This window comes from Hemiscyllium ocellatum, unplaced genomic scaffold (assembly GCF_020745735.1).
Source record: "Hemiscyllium ocellatum isolate sHemOce1 unplaced genomic scaffold, sHemOce1.pat.X.cur. scaffold_3169_pat_ctg1, whole genome shotgun sequence".
NCBI classification, from domain to species: Eukaryota; Metazoa; Chordata; class Chondrichthyes; order Orectolobiformes; family Hemiscylliidae; genus Hemiscyllium; species Hemiscyllium ocellatum.
This window is the reverse complement of record NW_026868335.1, coordinates 1-26,073: the sequence shown is the minus strand read 5'-3', so window position 1 is coordinate 26,073 and position 26,073 is coordinate 1. Positions and strand designations below refer to the sequence as shown.

At 52.1% G+C, this 26,073-nt stretch overlaps 14 non-coding genes and 2 pseudogenes across 14 annotated transcripts; all 16 read right to left on the bottom strand.

Annotated features, from left to right (window-relative positions):
• Positions 1-775: 775 nt before the first annotated feature.
• On the bottom strand, positions 776-894 carry LOC132813045 (5S ribosomal RNA). The gene has a single exon (XR_009643909.1). It is a non-coding gene; the product is annotated as a 5S ribosomal RNA (ribosomal RNA).
• A 1,537-nt stretch (positions 895-2,431) lies between these two features.
• LOC132813032 (5S ribosomal RNA) lies at positions 2,432-2,550 on the bottom strand. Its single transcript, XR_009643896.1, has one exon. It is a non-coding gene; the product is annotated as a 5S ribosomal RNA (ribosomal RNA).
• Positions 2,551-4,082: 1,532 nt separating this feature from the next.
• LOC132813031 (5S ribosomal RNA) lies at positions 4,083-4,201 on the bottom strand. Its single transcript, XR_009643895.1, has one exon. It is a non-coding gene; the product is annotated as a 5S ribosomal RNA (ribosomal RNA).
• A 1,528-nt stretch (positions 4,202-5,729) lies between these two features.
• On the bottom strand, positions 5,730-5,848 carry LOC132813030 (5S ribosomal RNA). Its single transcript, XR_009643894.1, has one exon. It is a non-coding gene; the product is annotated as a 5S ribosomal RNA (ribosomal RNA).
• A 1,523-nt stretch (positions 5,849-7,371) lies between these two features.
• Positions 7,372-7,490, bottom strand: LOC132813029 (5S ribosomal RNA). Its single transcript, XR_009643893.1, has one exon. It is a non-coding gene; the product is annotated as a 5S ribosomal RNA (ribosomal RNA).
• Positions 7,491-9,025: 1,535 nt separating this feature from the next.
• LOC132813028 (5S ribosomal RNA) lies at positions 9,026-9,144 on the bottom strand. Its single transcript, XR_009643892.1, has one exon. It is a non-coding gene; the product is annotated as a 5S ribosomal RNA (ribosomal RNA).
• Positions 9,145-10,680: 1,536 nt separating this feature from the next.
• LOC132813053 (5S ribosomal RNA) lies at positions 10,681-10,790 on the bottom strand (annotated as a pseudogene).
• A 1,522-nt stretch (positions 10,791-12,312) lies between these two features.
• On the bottom strand, positions 12,313-12,421 carry LOC132813051 (5S ribosomal RNA; annotated as a pseudogene).
• Positions 12,422-13,942: 1,521 nt separating this feature from the next.
• Positions 13,943-14,061, bottom strand: LOC132813027 (5S ribosomal RNA). Its single transcript, XR_009643891.1, has one exon. It is a non-coding gene; the product is annotated as a 5S ribosomal RNA (ribosomal RNA).
• Positions 14,062-15,593: 1,532 nt separating this feature from the next.
• Positions 15,594-15,712, bottom strand: LOC132813026 (5S ribosomal RNA). Its single transcript, XR_009643890.1, has one exon. It is a non-coding gene; the product is annotated as a 5S ribosomal RNA (ribosomal RNA).
• Positions 15,713-17,247: 1,535 nt separating this feature from the next.
• On the bottom strand, positions 17,248-17,368 carry LOC132813047 (5S ribosomal RNA). The gene has a single exon (XR_009643911.1). It is a non-coding gene; the product is annotated as a 5S ribosomal RNA (ribosomal RNA).
• Positions 17,369-18,893: 1,525 nt separating this feature from the next.
• On the bottom strand, positions 18,894-19,012 carry LOC132813025 (5S ribosomal RNA). The gene has a single exon (XR_009643889.1). It is a non-coding gene; the product is annotated as a 5S ribosomal RNA (ribosomal RNA).
• A 1,541-nt stretch (positions 19,013-20,553) lies between these two features.
• LOC132813056 (5S ribosomal RNA) lies at positions 20,554-20,672 on the bottom strand. Its single transcript, XR_009643914.1, has one exon. It is a non-coding gene; the product is annotated as a 5S ribosomal RNA (ribosomal RNA).
• A 1,535-nt stretch (positions 20,673-22,207) lies between these two features.
• On the bottom strand, positions 22,208-22,326 carry LOC132813055 (5S ribosomal RNA). Its single transcript, XR_009643913.1, has one exon. It is a non-coding gene; the product is annotated as a 5S ribosomal RNA (ribosomal RNA).
• Positions 22,327-23,867: 1,541 nt separating this feature from the next.
• Positions 23,868-23,986, bottom strand: LOC132813046 (5S ribosomal RNA). Its single transcript, XR_009643910.1, has one exon. It is a non-coding gene; the product is annotated as a 5S ribosomal RNA (ribosomal RNA).
• A 1,525-nt stretch (positions 23,987-25,511) lies between these two features.
• LOC132813035 (5S ribosomal RNA) lies at positions 25,512-25,630 on the bottom strand. Its single transcript, XR_009643899.1, has one exon. It is a non-coding gene; the product is annotated as a 5S ribosomal RNA (ribosomal RNA).
• Positions 25,631-26,073: the final 443 nt, after the last annotated feature.

The following is a 26,073-nucleotide window of genomic DNA, read 5'->3' as shown; positions in this document are numbered from 1 at the left end:
GTACTGTGTGCAGTTCTGCTCTCCAGATTTGATTCTGGCTATTGAGGGAATGCAGCGTAGGTTCACCAGGTCAATTCCTGGACTGGCGGGATTACCTTACACTGAAAGACTGGAGCGACTGGGCTTGTGTGTACCCTCGAGTTTAGAAGACTGAGAGGGGATCTGATTGAGACATTTCAGATCATCAAAGGATTGGACACTCTGGCGGCAGGAAACATGTTTCCGCTGCTGGGTGAGTGCCGAAACAGAGGACACTGCTTAAAAATACGGGGTAGACCATTTAGGACAGAGATGAGGAGAAACTTCTTCACCCAGAGAGTGGTGGCTGTGTGGAATGCTCTGCCCCAGAGGGCAGTGGAGGCCCAGTCTCTGGATTCATTTAAGAAAGAGTTGCATAGAGCTCTCAAGGATAGTGGAATCAAGGGTTACGGAGATAAGGCAGGAACAGGATACTGATTAAGGATGATCAGCCATGATCATATTGAATGGTGGTGCAGGCTCGAAAGGCAGAATGGCCAACTCCTGCACCTATTGTCCTCCTTTCCTGACTGCCACCCGCAGACAGCGTGCAGCCCCAATCCCTTTCTTTCCGTCTTTCTCGCTGATTTCGGCAGCGCTCCGCTCTCCTCCCCTCCCTGTCTGGTGCCTGCAGGCGACTGATGGCCGGCACAGCAGCAGCAGCAGCAGCAGCAGCAGCAAAAATAACCTGCCGCTCCATTGCGTGGCACAACACAAGTGCAGAGGGGTGACTTGAGCAGCCCCTGCTGGCGGAAAAAGCCTACTGCACCTGGTATTCCCAGGCGGTCTCCCATCCAAGTACTAACCAGGCCTGAGTCTGCTTAGCTTCCGAGATCAGACGAGATCAGGCGTTTTCAGACTAGTATGGCCGTAGGCACCGGCCCCTTCCTTTTCTCCCTACTTCAAGGCGTGCTGGCCAGCCACATTTTCTTTGCTGCTCTTTCTCTTTATCCCCTTTGTTTTTTTTTTTCTCTTTTCTCTTTGCTCTTCCTCCTCTGTGCGTGCTTCCCTCCCTCCGTCCCTCCAGCTGCCTTTCAGCCAGCCCTTGCCCACCAGGCTCCTGTAGTCTCCCACATCCCCACGCAGGCCAACTGCAAGCCCTCCCCCTGCTTCATCAGGCTGCAGCCTGCATTCTCTCATCCTTCCGCACTCCTCCACGCCTCCCTTTCCCAATGGCAGGCAGTGGCCAGGGGGGTACCGCAGGGATCACTACTGGCACCGCAGCTTTTTACCATATATCTTAACCATCTACAAGATGCTATTAGCCATAACATTAGCAAATTTGCTGATGATACTAAGCTGGCTGGCAGGGTGAAATGTCATCAGGATGTTAGCAGATTACAGGGTGACCTGGACAAGTTAGGTGAGTGGCCAGATGCAATTTAATGTGGATAAATCAATGGTTACCCACTTTGGTGGAAGGCAGATTACTACCTAAATGGAATCAATTTAGGTCAAGGGGCAGGACAGAGAGATCTGGGGGTTCCTGTACACCACTCAATGAAGGTAAGCATGCAGGTACAGCAGGTAGTGAAGAAGGCTAATAGCATGCTGGCCTTCATAACAAGAGGGATGGAGTATAGAAGCAAAGAGGTTCTTTTGCAGCTGTACAGGGCCCTGGTGAGACCACACCTGGAGTACTGTGTGCAGTTCTGCTCTCCAGATTTGATTCTGGCTATTGAGGGAATGCAGCGTAGGTTCACCAGGTCAATTCCTGGACTGGCGGGATTACCTTACACTGAAAGACTGGAGCGACTGGGCTTGTGTGTACCCTCGAGTTTAGAAGACTGAGAGGGGATCTGATTGAGACATTTCAGATCATCAAAGGATTGGACACTCTGGCGGCAGGAAACATGTTTCCGCTGCTGGGTGAGTGCCGAAACAGAGGACACTGCTTAAAAATACGGGGTAGACCATTTAGGACAGAGATGAGGAGAAACTTCTTCACCCAGAGTGGTGGCTGTGTGGAATGCTCTGCCCCAGAGGGCAGTGGAGGCCCAGTCTCTGGATTCATTTAAGAAAGAGTTGCATAGAGCTCTCAAGGATAGTGGAATCAAGGGTTACGGAGATAAGGCAGGAACAGGATACTGATTAAGGATGATCAGCCATGATCATATTGAATGGTGGTGCAGGCTCGAAAGGCAGAATGGCCAACTCCTGCACCTATTGTCCTCCTTTCCTGACTGCCACCCGCAGACAGCGTGCAGCCCCAATCCCTTTCTTTCCGTCTTTCTCGCTGATTTCGGCAGCGCTCCGCTCTCCTCCCCTCCCTGTCTGGTGCCTGCAGGCGACTGATGGCCGGCACAGCAGCAGCAGCAGCAGCAGCAGCAGCAGCAAAAATAACCTGCCGCTCCATTGCGTGGCACAACACAAGTGCAGAGGGGTGACTTGAGCAGCCCCTGCTGGCGGAAAAAGCCTACTGCACCTGGTATTCCCAGGCGGTCTCCCATCCAAGTACTAACCAGGCCTGAGTCTGCTTAGCTTCCGAGATCAGACGAGATCGGGCGTTTTCAGACTAGTATGGCCGTAGGCACCGGCCCCTTCCTTTTCTCCCTACTTCAAGGCGTGCTGGCCAGCCACATTTTCTTTGCTGCTCTTTCTCTTTATCCCCTTTGTTTTTTTTTTCTCTTTCTCTTTGCTCTTCCTCCTCTGTGCGTGCTTCCCTCCCTCCGTCCCTCCAGCTGCCTTTCAGCCAGCCCTTGCCCACCAGGCTCCTGTAGTCTCCCACATCCCCACGCAGGCCAACTGCAAGCCCTCCCCCTGCTTCATCAGGCTGCAGCCTGCATTCTCTCATCCTTCCGCACTCCTCCACGCCTCCCTTTCCCAATGGCAGGCAGTGGCCAGGGGGGTACCGCAGGGATCACTACTGGCACCGCAGCTTTTTACCATATATCTTAACCATCTACAAGATGCTATTAGCCATAACATTAGCAAATTTGCTGATGATACTAAGCTGGCTGGCAGGGTGAAATGTCATCAGGATGTTAGCAGATTACAGGGTGACCTGGACAAGTTAGGTGAGTGGCCAGATGCAATTTAATGTGGATAAATCAATGGTTACCCACTTTGGTGGAAGGCAGATTACTACCTAAATGGAATCAATTTAGGTCAAGGGGCAGGACAGAGAGATCTGGGGGTTCCTGTACACCACTCAATGAAGGTAAGCATGCAGGTACAGCAGGTAGTGAAGAAGGCTAATAGCATGCTGGCCTTCATAACAAGAGGGATGGAGTATAGAAGCAAAGAGGTTTTTTTGCAGCTGTACAGGGCCCTGGTGAGACCACACCTGGAGTACTGTGTGCAGTTCTGCTCTCCAGATTTGATTCTGGCTATTGAGGGAATGCAGCGTAGGTTCACCAGGTCAATTCCTGGACTGGCGGGATTACCTTACACTGAAAGACTGGAGCGACTGGGCTTGTGTGTACCCTCGAGTTTAGAAGACTGAGAGGGGATCTGATTGAGACATTTCAGATCATCAAAGGATTGGACACTCTGGCGGCAGGAAACATGTTTCCGCTGCTGGGTGAGTGCCGAAACAGAGGACACTGCTTAAAAATACGGGTAGACCATTTAGGACAGAGATGAGGAGAAACTTCTTCACCCAGAGAGTGGTGGCTGTGTGGAATGCTCTGCCCCAGAGGGCAGTGGAGGCCCAGTCTCTGGATTCATTTAAGAAAGAGTTGCATAGAGCTCTCAAGGATAGTGGAATCAAGGGTTACGGAGATAAGGCAGGAACAGGATACTGATTAAGGATGATCAGCCATGATCATATTGAATGGTGGTGCAGGCTCGAAAGGCAGAATGGCCAACTCCTGCACCTATTGTCCTCCTTTCCTGACTGCCACCCGCAGACAGCGTGCAGCCCCAATCCCTTTCTTTCCGTCTTTCTCGCTGATTTCGGCAGCGCTCCGCTCTCCTCCCCTCCCTGTCTGGTGCCTGCAGGCGACTGATGGCCGGCACAGCAGCAGCAGCAGCAGCAGCACAGCAAAAATAACCTGCCGCTCCATTGCGTGGCACAACACAAGTGCAGAGGGGTGACTTGAGCAGCCCCTGCTGGCGGAAAAAGCCTACTGCACCTGGTATTCCCAGGCGGTCTCCCATCCAAGTACTAACCAGGCCTGAGTCTGCTTAGCTTCCGAGATCAGACGAGATCGGGCGTTTTCAGACTAGTATGGCCGTAGGCACCGGCCCCTTCCTTTTCTCCCTACTTCAAGGCGTGCTGGCCAGCCACATTTTCTTTGCTGCTCTTTCTCTTTATCCCCTTTGTTTTTTTTTTTCTCTTTCTCTTTGCTCTTCCTCCTCTGTGCGTGCTTCCCTCCCTCCGTCCCTCCAGCTGCCTTTCAGCCAGCCCTTGCCCACCAGGCTCCTGTAGTCTCCCACATCCCCACGCAGGCCAACTGCAAGCCCTCCCCCTGCTTCATCAGGCTGCAGCCTGCATTCTCTCATCCTTCCGCACTCCTCCACGCCTCCCTTTCCCAATGGCAGGCAGTGGCCAGGGGGGTACCGCAGGGATCACTACTGGCACCGCAGCTTTTTACCATATATCTTAACCATCTACAAGATGCTATTAGCCATAACATTAGCAAATTTGCTGATGATACTAAGCTGGCTGGCAGGGTGAAATGTCATCAGGATGTTAGCAGATTACAGGGTGACCTGGACAAGTTAGGTGAGTGGCCAGATGCAATTTAATGTGGATAAATCAATGGTTACCCACTTTGGTGGAAGGCAGATTACTACCTAAATGGAATCAATTTAGGTCAAGGGGCAGGACAGAGAGATCTGGGGGTCCTGTACACCACTCAATGAAGGTAAGCATGCAGGTACAGCAGGTAGTGAAGAAGGCTAATAGCATGCTGGCCTTCATAACAAGAGGGATGGAGTATAGAAGCAAAGAGGTTCTTTTGCAGCTGTACAGGGCCCTGGTGAGACCACACCTGGAGTACTGTGTGCAGTTCTGCTCTCCAGATTTGATTCTGGCTATTGAGGGAATGCAGCGTAGGTTCACCAGGTCAATTCCTGGACTGGCGGGATTACCTTACACTGAAAGACTGGAGCGACTGGGCTTGTGTGTACCCTCGAGTTTAGAAGACTGAGAGGGGATCTGATTGAGACATTTCAGATCATCAAAGGATTGGACACTCTGGCGGCAGGAAACATGTTTCCGCTGCTGGGTGAGTGCCGAAACAGAGGACACTGCTTAAAAATACGGGGTAGACCATTTAGGACAGAGATGAGGAGAAACTTCTTCACCCAGAGAGTGGTGGCTGTGTGGAATGCTCTGCCCCAGAGGGCAGTGGAGGCCCAGTCTCTGGATTCATTTAAGAAAGAGTTGCATAGAGCTCTCAAGGATAGTGGAATCAAGGGTTACGGAGATAAGGCAGGAACAGGATACTGATTAAGGATGATCAGCCATGATCATATTGAATGGTGGTGCAGGCTCGAAAGGCAGAATGGCCAACTCCTGCACCTATTGTCCTCCTTTCCTGACTGCCACCCGCAGACAGCGTGCAGCCCCAATCCCTTTCTTTCCGTCTTTCTCGCTGATTTCGGCAGCGCTCCGCTCTCCTCCCCTCCCTGTCTGGTGCCTGCAGGCGACTGATGGCCGGCACAGCAGCAGCAGCAGCAGCAGCAAAAATAACCTGCCGCTCCATTGCGTGGCACAACACAAGTGCAGAGGGGTGACTTGAGCAGCCCCTGCTGGCGGAAAAAGCCTACTGCACCTGGTATTCCCAGGCGGTCTCCCATCCAAGTACTAACCAGGCCTGAGTCTGCTTAGCTTCCGAGATCAGACGAGATCGGGCGTTTTCAGACTAGTATGGCCGTAGGCACCGGCCCCTTCCTTTTCTCCCTACTTCAAGGCGTGCTGGCCAGCCACATTTTCTTTGCTGCTCTTTCTCTTTATCCCCTTTGTTTTTTTTTCTCTCTTTTCTCTTTGCTCTTCCTCCTCTGTGCGTGCTTCCCTCCCTCCGTCCCTCCAGCTGCCTTTCAGCCAGCCCTTGCCCACCAGGCTCCTGTAGTCTCCCACATCCCCACGCAGGCCAACTGCAAGCCCTCCCCCTGCTTCATCAGGCTGCAGCCTGCATTCTCTCATCCTTCCGCACTCCTCCACGCCTCCCTTTCCCAATGGCAGGCAGTGGCCAGGGGGGTACCGCAGGGATCACTACTGGCACCGCAGCTTTTTACCATATATCTTAACCATCTACAAGATGCTATTAGCCATAACATTAGCAAATTTGCTGATGATACTAAGCTGGCTGGCAGGGTGAAATGTCATCAGGATGTTAGCAGATTACAGGGTGACCTGGACAAGTTAGGTGAGTGGCCAGATGCAATTTAATGTGGATAAATCAATGGTTACCCACTTTGGTGGAAGGCAGATTACTACCTAAATGGAATCAATTTAGGTCAAGGGGCAGGACAGAGAGATCTGGGGGTTCCTGTACACCACTCAATGAAGGTAAGCATGCAGGTACAGCAGGTAGTGAAGAAGGCTAATAGCATGCTGGCCTTCATAACAAGAGGGATGGAGTATAGAAGCAAAGAGGTTCTTTTGCAGCTGTACAGGGCCCTGGTGAGACCACACCTGGAGTACTGTGTGCAGTTCTGCTCTCCAGATTTGATTCTGGCTATTGAGGGAATGCAGCGTAGGTTCACCAGGTCAATTCCTGGACTGGCGGGATTACCTTACACTGAAAGACTGGAGCGACTGGGCTTGTGTGTACCCTCGAGTTTAGAAGACTGAGAGGGGATCTGATTGAGACATTTCAGATCATCAAAGGATTGGACACTCTGGCGGCAGGAAACATGTTTCCGCTGCTGGGTGAGTGCCGAAACAGAGGACACTGCTTAAAAATACGGGGTAGACCATTTAGGACAGAGATGAGGAGAAACTTCTTCACCCAGAGAGTGGTGGCTGTGTGGAATGCTCTGCCCCAGAGGGCAGTGGAGGCCCAGTCTCTGGATTCATTTAAGAAAGAGTTGCATAGAGCTCTCAAGGATAGTGGAATCAAGGGTTACGGAGATAAGGCAGGAACAGGATACTGATTAAGGATGATCAGCCATGATCATATTGAATGGTGGTGCAGGCTCGAAAGGCAGAATGGCCAACTCCTGCACCTATTGTCCTCCTTTCCTGACTGCCACCCGCAGACAGCGTGCAGCCCCAATCCCTTTCTTTCCGTCTTTCTCGCTGATTTCGGCAGCGCTCCGCTCTCCTCCCCTCCCTGTCTGGTGCCTGCAGGCGACTGATGGCCGGCAGCAGCAGCAGCACAGCAGCAGCAGCAGCAGCAAAAATAACCTGCCGCTCCATTGCGTGGCACAACACAAGTGCAGCCCCCTGCTGGCGGAAAAAGCCTACTGCACCTGGTATTCCCAGGCGGTCTCCCATCCAAGTACTAACCAGGCCTGAGTCTGCTTAGCTTCCGAGATCAGACGAGATCGGGCGTTTTCAGACTAGTATGGCCGTAGGCACCGGCCCTTCCTTTTCTCCCTACTTCAAGGCGTGCTGGCCAGCCACATTTTCTTTGCTGCTCTTTCTCTTTATCCCCTTTGTTTTTTTTTTCTCTTTTCTCTTTGCTCTTCCTCCTCTGTGCGTGCTTCCCTCCCTCCGTCCCTCCAGCTGCCTTTCAGCCAGCCCTTGCCCACCAGGCTCCTGTAGTCTCCCACATCCCCACGCAGGCCAACTGCAAGCCCTCCCCCTGCTTCATCAGGCTGCAGCCTGCATTCTCTCATCCTTCCGCACTCCTCCACGCCTCCCTTTCCCAATGGCAGGCAGTGGCCAGGGGGGTACCGCAGGGATCACTACTGGCACCGCAGCTTTTTACCATATATCTTAACCATCTACAAGATGCTATTAGCCATAACATTAGCAAATTTGCTGATGATACTAAGCTGGCTGGCAGGGTGAAATGTCATCAGGATGTTAGCAGATTACAGGGTGACCTGGACAAGTTAGGTGAGTGGCCAGATGCAATTTAATGTGGATAAATCAATGGTTACCCACTTTGGTGGAAGGCAGATTACTACCTAAATGGAATCAATTTAGGTCAAGGGGCAGGACAGAGAGATCTGGGGTTCCTGTACACCACTCAATGAAGGTAAGCATGCAGGTACAGCAGGTAGTGAAGAAGGCTAATAGCATGCTGGCCTTCATAACAAGAGGGATGGAGTATAGAAGCAAAGAGGTTCTTTTGCAGCTGTACAGGGCCCTGGTGAGACCACACCTGGAGTACTGTGTGCAGTTCTGCTCTCCAGATTTGATTCTGGCTATTGAGGGAATGCAGCGTAGGTTCACCAGGTCAATTCCTGGACTGGCGGGATTACCTTACACTGAAAGACTGGAGCGACTGGGCTTGTGTGTACCCTCGAGTTTAGAAGACTGAGAGGGGATCTGATTGAGACATTTCAGATCATCAAAGGATTGGACACTCTGGCGGCAGGAAACATGTTTCCGCTGCTGGGTGAGTGCCGAAACAGAGGACACTGCTTAAAAATACGGGGTAGACCATTTAGGACAGAGATGAGGAGAAACTTCTTCACCCAGAGAGTGGTGGCTGTGTGGAATGCTCTGCCCCAGAGGGCAGTGGAGGCCCAGTCTCTGGATTCATTTAAGAAAGAGTTGCATAGAGCTCTCAAGGATAGTGGAATCAAGGGTTACGGAGATAAGGCAGGAACAGGATACTGATTAAGGATGATCAGCCATGATCATATTGAATGGTGGTGCAGGCTCGAAAGGCAGAATGGCCAACTCCTGCACCTATTGTCCTCCTTTCCTGACTGCCACCCGCAGACAGCGTGCAGCCCCAATCCCTTTCTTTCCGTCTTTCTCGCTGATTTCGGCAGCGCTCCGCTCTCCTCCCCTCCCTGTCTGGTGCCTGCAGGCGACTGATGGCCGCACAGCAGCAGCAGCAGCAGCAGCAGCAGCAGCAAAAATAACCTGCCGCTCCATTGCGTGGCACAACACAAGTGCAGAGGGGTGACTTGAGCAGCCCCTGCTGGCGGAAAAAGCCTACTGCACCTGGTATTCCCAGGCGGTCTCCCATCCAAGTACTAACCAGGCCTGAGTCTGCTTAGCTTCCGAGATCAGACGAGATCGGGCGTTTTCAGACTAGTATGGCCGTAGGCACCGGCCCCTTCCTTTTCTCCCTACTTCAAGGCGTGCTGGCCAGCCACATTTTCTTTGCTGCTCTTTCTCTTTATCCCCTTTGTTTTTTTTTTCTCTTTTCTCTTTGCTCTTCCTCCTCTGTGCGTGCTTCCCTCCCTCCGTCCCTCCAGCTGCCTTTCAGCCAGCCCTTGCCCACCAGGCTCCTGTAGTCTCCCACATCCCCACGCAGGCCAACTGCAAGCCCTCCCCCTGCTTCATCAGGCTGCAGCCTGCATTCTCTCATCCTTCCGCACTCCTCCACGCCTCCCTTTCCCAATGGCAGGCAGTGGCCAGGGGGGTACCGCAGGGATCACTACTGGCACCGCAGCTTTTTACCATATATCTTAACCATCTACAAGATGCTATTAGCCATAACATTAGCAAATTTGCTGATGATACTAAGCTGGCTGGCAGGGTGAAATGTCATCAGGATGTTAGCAGATTACAGGGTGACCTGGACAAGTTAGGTGAGTGGCCAGATGCAATTTAATGTGGATAAATCAATGGTTACCCACTTTGGTGGAAGGCAGATTACTACCTAAATGGAATCAATTTAGGTCAAGGGGCAGGACAGAGAGATCTGGGGGTTCCTGTACACCACTCAATGAAGGTAAGCATGCAGGTACAGCAGGTAGTGAAGAAGGCTAATAGCATGCTGGCCTTCATAACAAGAGGGATGGAGTATAGAAGCAAAGAGGTTCTTTTGCAGCTGTACAGGGCCCTGGTGAGACCACACCTGGAGTACTGTGTGCAGTTCTGCTCTCCAGATTTGATTCTGGCTATTGAGGGAATGCAGCGTAGGTTCACCAGGTCAATTCCTGGACTGGCGGGATTACCTTACACTGAAAGACTGGAGCGACTGGGCTTGTGTGTACCCTCGAGTTTAGAAGACTGAGAGGGGATCTGATTGAGACATTTCAGATCATCAAAGGATTGGACACTCTGGCGGCAGGAAACATGTTTCCGCTGCTGGGTGAGTGCCGAAACAGAGGACACTGCTTAAAAATACGGGGTAGACCATTTAGGACAGAGATGAGGAGAAACTTCTTCACCCAGAGAGTGGTGGCTGTGTGGAATGCTCTGCCCCAGAGGGCAGTGGAGGCCCAGTCTCTGGATTCATTTAAGAAAGAGTTGCATAGAGCTCTCAAGGATAGTGGAATCAAGGGTTACGGAGATAAGGCAGGAACAGGATACTGATTAAGGATGATCAGCCATGATCATATTGAATGGTGGTGCAGGCTCGAAAGGCAGAATGGCCAACTCCTGCACCTATTGTCCTCCTTTCCTGACTGCCACCCGCAGACAGCGTGCAGCCCCAATCCCTTTCTTTCCGTCTTTCTCGCTGATTTCGGCAGCGCTCCGCTCTCCTCCCCCTCCCTGTCTGGTGCCTGCAGGCGACTGATGGCCGGCACAGCAGCAGCAGCAGCAGCAGCAGCAGCAAAAATAACCTGCCGCTCCATTGCGTGGCACAACACAAGTGCAGAGGGGTGACTTGAGCAGCCCCTGCTGGCGGAAAAAGCCTACTGCACCTGGTATTCCCAGGCGGTCTCCCATCCAAGTACTAACCAGGCCTGAGTCTGCTTAGCTTCCGAGATCAGACGGTTTTCAGACTAGTATGGCCGTAGGCACCGGCCCCTTCCTTTTCTCCCTACTTCAAGGCGTGCTGGCCAGCCACATTTTCTTTGCTGCTCTTTCTCTTTATCCCCTTTGTTTTTTTTCTCTTTTCTCTTTGCTCTTCCTCCTCTGTGCGTGCTTCCCTCCCTCCGTCCCTCCAGCTGCCTTTCAGCCAGCCCTTGCCCACCAGGCTCCTGTAGTCTCCCACATCCCCACGCAGGCCAACTGCAAGCCCTCCCCCTGCTTCATCAGGCTGCAGCCTGCATTCTCTCATCCTTCCGCACTCCTCCACGCCTCCCTTTCCCAATGGCAGGCAGTGGCCAGGGGGTACCGCAGGGATCACTACTGGCACCGCAGCTTTTTACCATATATCTTAACCATCTACAAGATGCTATTAGCCATAACATTAGCAAATTTGCTGATGATACTAAGCTGGCTGGCAGGGTGAAATGTCATCAGGATGTTAGCAGATTACAGGGTGACCTGGACAAGTTAGGTGAGTGGCCAGATGCAATTTAATGTGGATAAATCAATGGTTACCCACTTTGGTGGAAGGCAGATTACTACCTAAATGGAATCAATTTAGGTCAAGGGGCAGGACAGAGAGATCTGGGGGTTCCTGTACACCACTCAATGAAGGTAAGCATGCAGGTACAGCAGGTAGTGAAGAAGGCTAATAGCATGCTGGCCTTCATAACAAGAGGGATGGAGTATAGAAGCAAAGAGGTTCTTTTGCAGCTGTACAGGGCCCTGGTGAGACCACACCTGGAGTACTGTGTGCAGTTCTGCTCTCCAGATTTGATTCTGGCTATTGAGGGAATGCAGCGTAGGTTCACCAGGTCAATTCCTGGACTGGCGGGATTACCTTACACTGAAAGACTGGAGCGACTGGGCTTGTGTGTACCCTCGAGTTTAGAAGACTGAGAGGGGATCTGATTGAGACATTTCAGATCATCAAAGGATTGGACACTCTGGCGGCAGGAAACATGTTTCCGCTGCTGGGTGAGTGCCGAAACAGAGGACACTGCTTAAAAATACGGGTAGACCATTTAGGACAGAGATGAGGAGAAACTTCTTCACCCAGAGAGTGGTGGCTGTGTGGAATGCTCTGCCCCAGAGGGCAGTGGAGGCCCAGTCTCTGGATTCATTTAAGAAAGAGTTGCATAGAGCTCTCAAGGATAGTGGAATCAAGGGTTACGGAGATAAGGCAGGAACAGGATACTGATTAAGGATGATCAGCCATGATCATATTGAATGGTGGTGCAGGCTCGAAAGGCAGAATGGCCAACTCCTGCACCTATTGTCCTCCTTTCCTGACTGCCACCCGCAGACAGCGTGCAGCCCCAATCCCTTTCTTTCCGTCTTTCTCGCTGATTTCGGCAGCGCTCCGCTCTCCTCCCCTCCCTGTCTGGTGCCTGCAGGCGACTGATGGCCGGCACAGCAGCAGCAGCAGCAGCAAAAATAACCTGCCGCTCCATTGCGTGGCACAACACAAGTGCAGAGGGGTGACTTGAGCAGCCCCTGCTGGCGGAAAAAGCCTACTGCACCTGGTATTCCCAGGCGGTCTCCCATCCAAGTACTAACCAGGCCTGAGTCTGCTTAGCTTCCGAGATCAGACGTTTTCAGACTAGTATGGCCGTAGGCACCGGCCCCTTCCTTTTCTCCCTACTTCAAGGCGTGCTGGCCAGCCACATTTTCTTTGCTGCTCTTTCTCTTTATCCCCTTTGTTTTTTTTTTCTCTTTTCTCTTTGCTCTTCCTCCTCTGTGCGTGCTTCCCTCCCTCCGTCCCTCCAGCTGCCTTTCAGCCAGCCCTTGCCCACCAGGCTCCTGTAGTCTCCCACATCCCCACGCAGGCCAACTGCAAGCCCTCCCCCTGCTTCATCAGGCTGCAGCCTGCATTCTCTCATCCTTCCGCACTCCTCCACGCCTCCCTTTCCCAATGGCAGGCAGTGGCCAGGGGGTACCGCAGGGATCACTACTGGCACCGCAGCTTTTTACCATATATCTTAACCATCTACAAGATGCTATTAGCCATAACATTAGCAAATTTGCTGATGATACTAAGCTGGCTGGCAGGGTGAAATGTCATCAGGATGTTAGCAGATTACAGGGTGACCTGGACAAGTTAGGTGAGTGGCCAGATGCAATTTAATGTGGATAAATCAATGGTTACCCACTTTGGTGGAAGGCAGATTACTACCTAAATGGAATCAATTTAGGTCAAGGGGCAGGACAGAGAGATCTGGGGGTTCCTGTACACCACTCAATGAAGGTAAGCATGCAGGTACAGCAGGTAGTGAAGAAGGCTAATAGCATGCTGGCCTTCATAACAAGAGGGATGGAGTATAGAAGCAAAGAGGTTCTTTTGCAGCTGTACAGGGCCCTGGTGAGACCACACCTGGAGTACTGTGTGCAGTTCTGCTCTCCAGATTTGATTCTGGCTATTGAGGGAATGCAGCGTAGGTTCACCAGGTCAATTCCTGGACTGGCGGGATTACCTTACACTGAAAGACTGGAGCGACTGGGCTTGTGTGTACCCTCGAGTTTAGAAGACTGAGAGGGGATCTGATTGAGACATTTCAGATCATCAAAGGATTGGACACTCTGGCGGCAGGAAACATGTTTCCGCTGCTGGGTGAGTGCCGAAACAGAGGACACTGCTTAAAAATACGGGGTAGACCATTTAGGACAGAGATGAGGAGAAACTTCTTCACCCAGAGAGTGGTGGCTGTGTGGAATGCTCTGCCCCAGAGGGCAGTGGAGGCCCAGTCTCTGGATTCATTTAAGAAAGAGTTGCATAGAGCTCTCAAGGATAGTGGAATCAAGGGTTACGGAGATAAGGCAGGAACAGGATACTGATTAAGGATGATCAGCCATGATCATATTGAATGGTGGTGCAGGCTCGAAAGGCAGAATGGCCAACTCCTGCACCTATTGTCCTCCTTTCCTGACTGCCACCCGCAGACAGCGTGCAGCCCCAATCCCTTTCTTTCCGTCTTTCTCGCTGATTTCGGCAGCGCTCCGCTCTCCTCCCCTCCCTGTCTGGTGCCTGCAGGCGACTGATGGCCGGCACAGCAGCAGCAGCAGCAAAATAACCTGCCGCTCCATTGCGTGGCACAACACAAGTGCAGAGGGGTGACTTGAGCAGCCCCTGCTGGCGGAAAAAGCCTACTGCACCTGGTATTCCCAGGCGGTCTCCCATCCAAGTACTAACCAGGCCTGAGTCTGCTTAGCTTCCGAGATCAGACGAGATCGGGCGTTTTCAGACTAGTATGGCCGTAGGCACCGGCCCCTTCCTTTTCTCTCCCTACTTCAAGGCGTGCTGGCCAGCCACATTTTCTTTGCTGCTCTTTCTCTTTATCCCCTTTGTTTTTTTTTTCTCTTTTCTCTTTGCTCTTCCTCCTCTGTGCGTGCTTCCCTCCCTCCGTCCCTCCAGCTGCCTTTCAGCCAGCCCTTGCCCACCAGGCTCCTGTAGTCTCCCACATCCCCACGCAGGCCAACTGCAAGCCCTCCCCCTGCTTCATCAGGCTGCAGCCTGCATTCTCTCATCCTTCCGCACTCCTCCACGCCTCCCTTTCCCAATGGCAGGCAGTGGCCAGGGGGGTACCGCAGGGATCACTACTGGCACCGCAGCTTTTTACCATATATCTTAACCATCTACAAGATGCTATTAGCCATAACATTAGCAAATTTGCTGATGATACTAAGCTGGCTGGCAGGGTGAAATGTCATCAGGATGTTAGCAGATTACAGGGTGACCTGGACAAGTTAGGTGAGTGGCCAGATGCAATTTAATGTGGATAAATCAATGGTTACCCACTTTGGTGGAAGGCAGATTACTACCTAAATGGAATCAATTTAGGTCAAGGGGCAGGACAGAGAGATCTGGGGGTTCCTGTACACCACTCAATGAAGGTAAGCATGCAGGTACAGCAGGTAGTGAAGAAGGCTAATAGCATGCTGGCCTTCATAACAAGAGGGATGGAGTATAGAAGCAAAGAGGTTCTTTTGCAGCTGTACAGGGCCCTGGTGAGACCACACCTGGAGTACTGTGTGCAGTTCTGCTCTCCAGATTTGATTCTGGCTATTGAGGGAATGCAGCGTAGGTTCACCAGGTCAATTCCTGGACTGGCGGGATTACCTTACACTGAAAGACTGGAGCGACTGGGCTTGTGTGTACCCTCGAGTTTAGAAGACTGAGAGGGGATCTGATTGAGACATTTCAGATCATCAAAGGATTGGACACTCTGGCGGCAGGAAACATGTTTCCGCTGCTGGGTGAGTGCCGAAACAGAGGACACTGCTTAAAAATACGGGGTAGACCATTTAGGACAGAGATGAGGAGAAACTTCTTCACCCAGAGAGTGGTGGCTGTGTGGAATGCTCTGCCCCAGAGGGCAGTGGAGGCCCAGTCTCTGGATTCATTTAAGAAAGAGTTGCATAGAGCTCTCAAGGATAGTGGAATCAAGGGTTACGGAGATAAGGCAGGAACAGGATACTGATTAAGGATGATCAGCCATGATCATATTGAATGGTGGTGCAGGCTCGAAAGGCAGAATGGCCAACTCCTGCACCTATTGTCCTCCTTTCCTGACTGCCACCCGCAGACAGCGTGCAGCCCCAATCCCTTTCTTTCCGTCTTTCTCGCTGATTTCGGCAGCGCTCCGCTCTCCCCTCCCTGTCCCTCTGCGTGGTGCCTGCAGGCACTGAGCAGCACAGCAGCAGCAGCAGCAGCAGCAAAAATAACCTGCCGCTCCATTGCGTGGCACAACACAAGTGCAGAGGGGTGACTTGAGCAGCCCCTGCTGGCGGAAAAAGCCTACTGCACCTGGTATTCCCAGGCGGTCTCCCATCCAAGTACTAACCAGGCCTGAGTCTGCTTAGCTTCCGAGATCAGACGAGATCGGGCGTTTTCAGACTAGTATGGCCGTAGGCACCGGCCCCTTCCTTTTCTCCCTACTTCAAGGCGTGCTGGCCAGCCACATTTTCTTTGCTGCTCTTTCTCTTTATCCCCTTTGTTTTTTTTTTCTCTCTTTTCTCTTTGCTCTTCCTCCTCTGTGCGTGCTTCCCTCCCTCCGTCCCTCCAGCTGCCTTTCAGCCAGCCCTTGCCCACCAGGCTCCTGTAGTCTCCCACATCCCCACGCAGGCCAACTGCAAGCCCTCCCCCTGCTTCATCAGGCTGCAGCCTGCATTCTCTCATCCTTCCGCACTCCTCCACGCCTCCCTTTCCCAATGGCAGGCAGTGGCCAGGGGGTACCGCAGGGATCACTACTGGCACCGCAGCTTTTTACCATATATCTTAACCATCTACAAGATGCTATTAGCCATAACATTAGCAAATTTGCTGATGATACTAAGCTGGCTGGCAGGGTGAAATGTCATCAGGATGTTAGCAGATTACAGGGTGACCTGGACAAGTTAGGTGAGTGGCCAGATGCAATTTAATGTGGATAAATCAATGGTTACCCACTTTGGTGGAAGGCAGATTACTACCTAAATGGAATCAATTTAGGTCAAGGGGCAGGACAGAGAGATCTGGGGGTTCCTGTACACCACTCAATGAAGGTAAGCATGCAGGTACAGCAGGTAGTGAAGAAGGCTAATAGCATGCTGGCCTTCATAACAAGAGGGATGGAGTATAGAAGCAAAGAGGTTCTTTTGCAGCTGTACAGGGCCCTGGTGAGACCACACCTGGAGTACTGTGTGCAGTTCTGCTCTCCAGATTTGATTCTGGCTATTGAGGGAATGCAGCGTAGGTTCACCAGGTCAATTCCTGGACTGGCGGGATTACCTTACACTGAAAGACTGGAGCGACTGGGCTTGTGTGTACCCTCGAGTTTAGAAGACTGAGAGGGGATCTGATTGAGACATTTCAGATCATCAAAGGATTGGACACTCTGGCGGCAGGAAACATGTTTCCGCTGCTGGGTGAGTGCCGAAACAGAGGACACTGCTTAAAAATACGGGTAGACCATTTAGGACAGAGATGAGGAGAAACTTCTTCACCCAGAGAGTGGTGGCTGTGTGGAATGCTCTGCCCCAGAGGGCAGTGGAGGCCCAGTCTCTGGATTCATTTAAGAAAGAGTTGCATAGAGCTCTCAAGGATAGTGGAATCAAGGGTTACGGAGATAAGGCAGGAACAGGATACTGATTAAGGATGATCAGCCATGATCATATTGAATGGTGGTGCAGGCTCGAAAGGCAGAATGGCCAACTCCTGCACCTATTGTCCTCCTTTCCTGACTGCCACCCGCAGACAGCGTGCAGCCCCAATCCCTTTCTTTCCGTCTTTCTCGCTGATTTCGGCAGCGCTCCGCTCTCCTCCCCTCCCTGTCTGGTGCCTGCAGGCGACTGATGGCCGGCACAGCAGCAGCAGCAGCAGCAGCAGCAGCAAAAATAACCTGCCGCTCCATTGCGTGGCACAACACAAGTGCAGAGGGGTGACTTGAGCAGCCCCTGCTGGCGGAAAAAGCCTACTGCACCTGGTATTCCCAGGCGGTCTCCCATCCAAGTACTAACCAGGCCTGAGTCTGCTTAGCTTCCGAGATCAGACGAGAGATCGGGCGTTTTCAGACTAGTATGGCCGTAGGCACCGGCCCCTTCCTTTTCTCCCTACTTCAAGGCGTGCTGGCCAGCCACATTTTCTTTGCTGCTCTTTCTCTTTATCCCCTTTGTTTTTTTTTTCTCTTTTCTCTTTGCTCTTCCTCCTCTGTGCGTGCTTCCCTCCCTCCGTCCCTCCAGCTGCCTTTCAGCCAGCCCTTGCCCACCAGGCTCCTGTAGTCTCCCACATCCCCACGCAGGCCAACTGCAAGCCCTCCCCCTGCTTCATCAGGCTGCAGCCTGCATTCTCTCATCCTTCCGCACTCCTCCACGCCTCCCTTTCCCAATGGCAGGCAGTGGCCAGGGGGTACCGCAGGGATCACTACTGGCACCGCAGCTTTTTACCATATATCTTAACCATCTACAAGATGCTATTAGCCATAACATTAGCAAATTTGCTGATGATACTAAGCTGGCTGGCAGGGTGAAATGTCATCAGGATGTTAGCAGATTACAGGGTGACCTGGACAAGTTAGGTGAGTGGCCAGATGCAATTTAATGTGGATAAATCAATGGTTACCCACTTTGGTGGAAGGCAGATTACTACCTAAATGGAATCAATTTAGGTCAAGGGGCAGGACAGAGAGATCTGGGGTTCCTGTACACCACTCAATGAAGGTAAGCATGCAGGTACAGCAGGTAGTGAAGAAGGCTAATAGCATGCTGGCCTTCATAACAAGAGGGATGGAGTATAGAAGCAAAGAGGTTCTTTTGCAGCTGTACAGGGCCCTGGTGAGACCACACCTGGAGTACTGTGTGCAGTTCTGCTCTCCAGATTTGATTCTGGCTATTGAGGGAATGCAGCGTAGGTTCACCAGGTCAATTCCTGGACTGGCGGGATTACCTTACACTGAAAGACTGGAGCGACTGGGCTTGTGTGTACCCTCGAGTTTAGAAGACTGAGAGGGGATCTGATTGAGACATTTCAGATCATCAAAGGATTGGACACTCTGGCGGCAGGAAACATGTTTCCGCTGCTGGTGAGTGCCGAAACAGAGGACACTGCTTAAAAATACGGGGTAGACCATTTAGGACAGAGATGAGGAGAAACTTCTTCACCCAGAGAGTGGTGGCTGTGTGGAATGCTCTGCCCCAGAGGGCAGTGGAGGCCCAGTCTCTGGATTCATTTAAGAAAGAGTTGCATAGAGCTCTCAAGGATAGTGGAATCAAGGGTTACGGAGATAAGGCAGGAACAGGATACTGATTAAGGATGATCAGCCATGATCATATTGAATGGTGGTGCAGGCTCGAAAGGCAGAATGGCCAACTCCTGCACCTATTGTCCTCCTTTCCTGACTGCCACCCGCAGACAGCGTGCAGCCCCAATCCCTTTCTTTCCGTCTTTCTCGCTGATTTCGGCAGCGCTCCGCTCTCCTCCCCTCCCTGTCTGGTGCCTGCAGGCGACTGATGGCCGGCACAGCAGCAGCAGCAGCAGCAAAAATAAAACCTGCCGCTCCATTGCGTGGCACAACACAAGTGCAGAGGGGTGACTTGAGCAGCCCCTGCTGGCGGAAAAAGCCTACTGCACCTGGTATTCCCAGGCGGTCTCCCATCCAAGTACTAACCAGGCCTGAGTCTGCTTAGCTTCCGAGATCAGACGAGATCGGGCGTTTTCAGACTAGTATGGCCGTAGGCACCGGCCCCTTCCTTTTCTCCCTACTTCAAGGCGTGCTGGCCAGCCACATTTTCTTGCTGCTCTTTCTCTTTATCGCTCTTTCTCTTTCTCTTCCTCCTTTGTTTTTTTTCTCTCCTTGCTCTTCTCTCCTCCCTCGCCCCCCCTCCCTCCGTCCCTCCAGCTGCCTTTCAGCCAGCCCTTGCCCACCAGGCTCCTGTAGTCTCCCACATCCCCACGCAGGCCAACTGCAAGCCCTCCCCCTGCTTCATCAGGCTGCAGCCTGCATTCTCTCTCATCCTTCCGCACTCCTCCACGCCTCCCTTTCCCAATGGCAGGCAGTGGCCAGGGGGTACCGCAGGGATCACTACTGGCACCGCAGCTTTTTACCATATATCTTAACCATCTACAAGATGCTATTAGCCATAACATTAGCAAATTTGCTGATGATACTAAGCTGGCTGGCAGGGTGAAATGTCATCAGGATGTTAGCAGATTACAGGGTGACCTGGACAAGTTAGGTGAGTGGCCAGATGCAATTTAATGTGGATAAATCAATGGTTACCCACTTTGGTGGAAGGCAGATTACTACCTAAATGGAATCAATTTAGGTCAAGGGGCAGGACAGAGAGATCTGGGGGTTCCTGTACACCACTCAATGAAGGTAAGCATGCAGGTACAGCAGGTAGTGAAGAAGGCTAATAGCATGCTGGCCTTCATAACAAGAGGGATGGAGTATAGAAGCAAAGAGGTTCTTTTGCAGCTGTACAGGGCCCTGGTGAGACCACACCTGGAGTACTGTGTGCAGTTCTGCTCTCCAGATTTGATTCTGGCTATTGAGGGAATGCAGCGTAGGTTCACCAGGTCAATTCCTGGACTGGCGGGATTACCTTACACTGAAAGACTGGAGCGACTGGGCTTGTGTGTACCCTCGAGTTTAGAAGACTGAGAGGGGATCTGATTGAGACATTTCAGATCATCAAAGGATTGGACACTCTGGCGGCAGGAAACATGTTTCCGCTGCTGGGTGAGTGCCGAAACAGAGGACACTGCTTAAAAATACGGGGTAGACCATTTAGGACAGAGATGAGGAGAAACTTCTTCACCCAGAGAGTGGTGGCTGTGTGGAATGCTCTGCCCCAGAGGGCAGTGGAGGCCCAGTCTCTGGATTCATTTAAGAAAGAGTTGCATAGAGCTCTCAAGGATAGTGGAATCAAGGGTTACGGAGATAAGGCAGGAACAGGATACTGATTAAGGATGATCAGCCATGATCATATTGAATGGTGGTGCAGGCTCGAAAGGCAGAATGGCCAACTCCTGCACCTATTGTCCTCCTTTCCTGACTGCCACCCGCAGACAGCGTGCAGCCCCAATCCCTTTCTTTCCGTCTTTCTCGCTGATTTCGGCAGCGCTCCGCTCTCCTCCCCTCCCTGTCTGGTGCCTGCAGGCGACTGATGGCCGGCACAGCAGCAGCAGCAGCAGCAGCAAAAAAAACCTGCCGCTCCATTGCGTGGCACAACACAAGTGCAGAGGGGTGACTTGAGCAGCCCCTGCTGGCGGAAAAAGCCTACTGCACCTGGTATTCCCAGGCGGTCTCCCATCCAAGTACTAACCAGGCCTGAGTCTGCTTAGCTTCCGAGATCAGACGAGATCGGGCGTTTTCAGACTAGTATGGCCGTAGGCACCGGCCCCTTCCTTTTCTCCCTACTTCAAGGCGTGCTGGCCAGCCACATTTTCTTTGCTGCTCTTTCTCTTTATCCCCTTTGTTTTTTTTTTCTCTTTTCTCTTTGCTCTTCCTCCTCTGTGCGTGCTTCCCTCCCTCCGTCCCTCCAGCTGCCTTTCAGCCAGCCCTTGCCCACCAGGCTCCTGTAGTCTCCCACATCCCCACGCAGGCCAACTGCAAGCCCTCCCCCTGCTTCATCAGGCTGCAGCCTGCATTCTCTCATCCTTCCGCACTCCTCCACGCCTCCCTTTCCCAATGGCAGGCAGTGGCCAGGGGGGTACCGCAGGGATCACTACTGGCACCGCAGCTTTTTACCATATATCTTAACCATCTACAAGATGCTATTAGCCATAACATTAGCAAATTTGCTGATGATACTAAGCTGGCTGGCAGGGTGAAATGTCATCAGGATGTTAGCAGATTACAGGGTGACCTGGACAAGTTAGGTGAGTGGCCAGATGCAATTTAATGTGGATAAATCAATGGTTACCCACTTTGGTGGAAGGCAGATTACTACCTAAATGGAATCAATTTAGGTCAAGGGGCAGGACAGAGAGATCTGGGGGTTCCTGTACACCACTCAATGAAGGTAAGCATGCAGGTACAGCAGGTAGTGAAGAAGGCTAATAGCATGCTGGCCTTCATAACAAGAGGGATGGAGTATAGAAGCAAAGAGGTTCTTTTGCAGCTGTACAGGGCCCTGGTGAGACCACACCTGGAGTACTGTGTGCAGTTCTGCTCTCCAGATTTGATTCTGGCTATTGAGGGAATGCAGCGTAGGTTCACCAGGTCAATTCCTGGACTGGCGGGATTACCTTACACTGAAAGACTGGAGCGACTGGGCTTGTGTGTACCCTCGAGTTTAGAAGACTGAGAGGGGATCTGATTGAGACATTTCAGATCATCAAAGGATTGGACACTCTGGCGGCAGGAAACATGTTTCCGCTGCTGGGTGAGTGCCGAAACAGAGGACACTGCTTAAAAATACGGGGGAGACCATTTAGGACAGAGATGAGGAGAAACTTCTTCACCCAGAGAGTGGTGGCTGTGTGGAATGCTCTGCCCCAGAGGGCAGTGGAGGCCCAGTCTCTGGATTCATTTAAGAAAGAGTTGCATAGAGCTCTCAAGGATAGTGGAATCAAGGGTTACGGAGATAAGGCAGGAACAGGATACTGATTAAGGATGATCAGCCATGATCATATTGAATGGTGGTGCAGGCTCGAAAGGCAGAATGGCCAACTCCTGCACCTATTGTCCTCCTTTCCTGACTGCCACCCGCAGACAGCGTGCAGCCCCAATCCCTTTCTTTCCGTCTTTCTCGCTGATTTCGGCAGCGCTCCGCTCTCCTCCCCTCCCTGTCTGGTGCCTGCAGGCGACTGATGGCCGGCACAGCAGCAGCAGCAGCAGCAGCAGCAGCAAAAATAACCTGCCGCTCCATTGCGTGGCACAACACAAGTGCAGAGGGGTGACTTGAGCAGCCCCTGCTGGCGGAAAAAGCCTACTGCACCTGGTATTCCCAGGCGGTCTCCCATCCAAGTACTAACCAGGCCTGAGTCTGCTTAGCTTCCGAGATCAGACGAGATCGGGCGTTTTCAGACTAGTATGGCCGTAGGCACCGCCCCTTCCTTTTCTCCCTACTTCAAGGCGTGCTGGCCAGCCACATTTTCTTTGCTGCTCTTTCTCTTTATCCCCTTTGTTTTTTTTTTCTCTTTTCTCTTTGCTCTTCCTCCTCTGTGCGTGCTTCCCTCCCTCCGTCCCTCCAGCTGCCTTTCAGCCAGCCCTTGCCCACCAGGCTCCTGTAGTCTCCCACATCCCCACGCAGGCCAACTGCAAGCCCTCCCCCTGCTTCATCAGGCTGCAGCCTGCATTCTCTCATCCTTCCGCACTCCTCCACGCCTCCCTTTCCCAATGGCAGGCAGTGGCCAGGGGGGTACCGCAGGGATCACTACTGGCACCGCAGCTTTTTACCATATATCTTAACCATCTACAAGATGCTATTAGCCATAACATTAGCAAATTTGCTGATGATACTAAGCTGGCTGGCAGGGTGAAATGTCATCAGGATGTTAGCAGATTACAGGGTGACCTGGACAAGTTAGGTGAGTGGCCAGATGCAATTTAATGTGGATAAATCAATGGTTACCCACTTTGGTGGAAGGCAGATTACTACCTAAATGGAATCAATTTAGGTCAAGGGGCAGGACAGAGAGATCTGGGGGTTCCTGTACACCACTCAATGAAGGTAAGCATGCAGGTACAGCAGGTAGTGAAGAAGGCTAATAGCATGCTGGCCTTCATAACAAGAGGGATGGAGTATAGAAGCAAAGAGGTTCTTTTGCAGCTGTACAGGGCCCTGGTGAGACCACACCTGGAGTACTGTGTGCAGTTCTGCTCTCCAGATTTGATTCTGGCTATTGAGGGAATGCAGCGTAGGTTCACCAGGTCAATTCCTGGACTGGCGGGATTACCTTACACTGAAAGACTGGAGCGACTGGGCTTGTGTGTACCCTCGAGTTTAGAAGACTGAGAGGGGATCTGATTGAGACATTTCAGATCATCAAAGGATTGGACACTCTGGCGGCAGGAAACATGTTTCCGCTGCTGGGTGAGTGCCGAAACAGAGGACACTGCTTAAAAATACGGGGTAGACCATTTAGGACAGAGATGAGGAGAAACTTCTTCACCCAGAGAGTGGTGGCTGTGTGGAATGCTCTGCCCCAGAGGGCAGTGGAGGCCCAGTCTCTGGATTCATTTAAGAAAGAGTTGCATAGAGCTCTCAAGGATAGTGGAATCAAGGGTTACGGAGATAAGGCAGGAACAGGATACTGATTAAGGATGATCAGCCATGATCATATTGAATGGTGGTGCAGGCTCGAAAGGCAGAATGGCCAACTCCTGCACCTATTGTCCTCCTTTCCTGACTGCCACCCGCAGACAGCGTGCAGCCCCAATCCCTTTCTTTCCGTCTTTCTCGCTGATTTCGGCAGCGCTCCGCTCTCCTCCCCTCCCTGTCTGGTGCCTGCAGGCGACTGATGGCCGGCACAGCAGCAGCAGCAGCAGCAGCAGCAGCAGCAGCAAAAAATAACCTGCCGCTCCATTGCGTGGCACAACACAAGTGCAGAGGGGTGACTTGAGCAGCCCCTGCTGGCGGAAAAAGCCTACTGCACCTGGTATTCCCAGGCGGTCTCCCATCCAAGTACTAACCAGGCCTGAGTCTGCTTAGCTTCCGAGATCAGACGAGATCGGGCGTTTTCAGACTAGTATGGCCGTAGGCACCGGCCCCTTCCTTTCTCCCTACTTCAAGGCGTGCTGGCCAGCCACATTTTCTTTGCTGCTCTTTCTCTTTATCCCCTTTGTTTTTTTTTCTCTTTTCTCTTTGCTCTTCCTCCTCTGTGCGTGCTTCCCTCCCTCCGTCCCTCCAGCTGCCTTTCAGCCAGCCCTTGCCCACCAGGCTCCTGTAGTCTCCCACATCCCCACGCAGGCCAACTGCAAGCCCTCCCCCTGCTTCATCAGGCTGCAGCCTGCATTCTCTCATCCTTCCGCACTCCTCCACGCCTCCCTTTCCCAATGGCAGGCAGTGGCCAGGGGGGTACCGCAGGGATCACTACTGGCACCGCAGCTTTTTACCATATATCTTAACCATCTACAAGATGCTATTAGCCATAACATTAGCAAATTTGCTGATGATACTAAGCTGGCTGGCAGGGTGAAATGTCATCAGGATGTTAGCAGATTACAGGGTGACCTGGACAAGTTAGGTGAGTGGCCAGATGCAATTTAATGTGGATAAATCAATGGTTACCCACTTTGGTGGAAGGCAGATTACTACCTAAATGGAATCAATTTAGGTCAAGGGGCAGGACAGAGAGATCTGGGGGTTCCTGTACACCACTCAATGAAGGTAAGCATGCAGGTACAGCAGGTAGTGAAGAAGGCTAATAGCATGCTGGCCTTCATAACAAGAGGGATGGAGTATAGAAGCAAAGAGGTTCTTTTGCAGCTGTACAGGGCCCTGGTGAGACCACACCTGGAGTACTGTGTGCAGTTGCTGCTCTCCAGATTTGATTCTGGCTATTGAGGGAATGCAGCGTAGGTTCACCAGGTCAATTCCTGGACTGGCGGGATTACCTTACACTGAAAGACTGGAGCGACTGGGCTTGTGTGTACCCTCGAGTTTAGAAGACTGAGAGGGGATCTGATTGAGACATTTCAGATCATCAAAGGATTGGACACTCTGGCGGCAGGAAACATGTTTCCGCTGCTGGGTGAGTGCCGAAACAGAGGACACTGCTTAAAAATACGGGTAGACCATTTAGGACAGAGATGAGGAGAAACTTCTTCACCCAGAGAGTGGTGGCTGTGTGGAATGCTCTGCCCCAGAGGGCAGTGGAGGCCCAGTCTCTGGATTCATTTAAGAAAGAGTTGCATAGAGCTCTCAAGGATAGTGGAATCAAGGGTTACGGAGATAAGGCAGGAACAGGATACTGATTAAGGATGATCAGCCATGATCATATTGAATGGTGGTGCAGGCTCGAAAGGCAGAATGGCCAACTCCTGCACCTATTGTCCTCCTTTCCTGACTGCCACCCGCAGACAGCGTGCAGCCCCAATCCCTTTCTTTCCGTCTTTCTCGCTGATTTCGGCAGCGCTCCGCTCTCCTCCCCTCCCTGTCTGGTGCCTGCAGGCGACTGATGGCCGGCACAGCAGCAGCAGCAGCAGCAAAAAAAAACCTGCCGCTCCATTGCGTGGCACAACACAAGTGCAGAGGGGTGACTTGAGCAGCCCCTGCTGGCGGAAAAAGCCTACTGCACCTGGTATTCCCAGGCGGTCTCCCATCCAAGTACTAACCAGGCCTGAGTCTGCTTAGCTTCCGAGATCAGACGAGATCGGGCGTTTTCAGACTAGTATGGCCGTAGGCACCGGCCCCTTCCTTTTCTCCCTACTTCAAGGCGTGCTGGCCAGCCACATTTTCTTTGCTGCTCTTTCTCTTTATCCCCTTTGTTTTTTTTTTTCTCTTTTCTCTTTGCTCTTCCTCCTCTGTGCGTGCTTCCCTCCCTCCGTCCCTCCAGCTGCCTTTCAGCCAGCCCTTGCCCACCAGGCTCCTGTAGTCTCCCACATCCCCACGCAGGCCAACTGCAAGCCCTCCCCCTGCTTCATCAGGCTGCAGCCTGCATTCTCTCATCCTTCCGCACTCCTCCACGCCTCCCTTTCCCAATGGCAGGCAGTGGCCAGGGGGTACCGCAGGGATCACTACTGGCACCGCAGCTTTTTACCATATATCTTAACCATCTACAAGATGCTATTAGCCATAACATTAGCAAATTTGCTGATGATACTAAGCTGGCTGGCAGGGTGAAATGT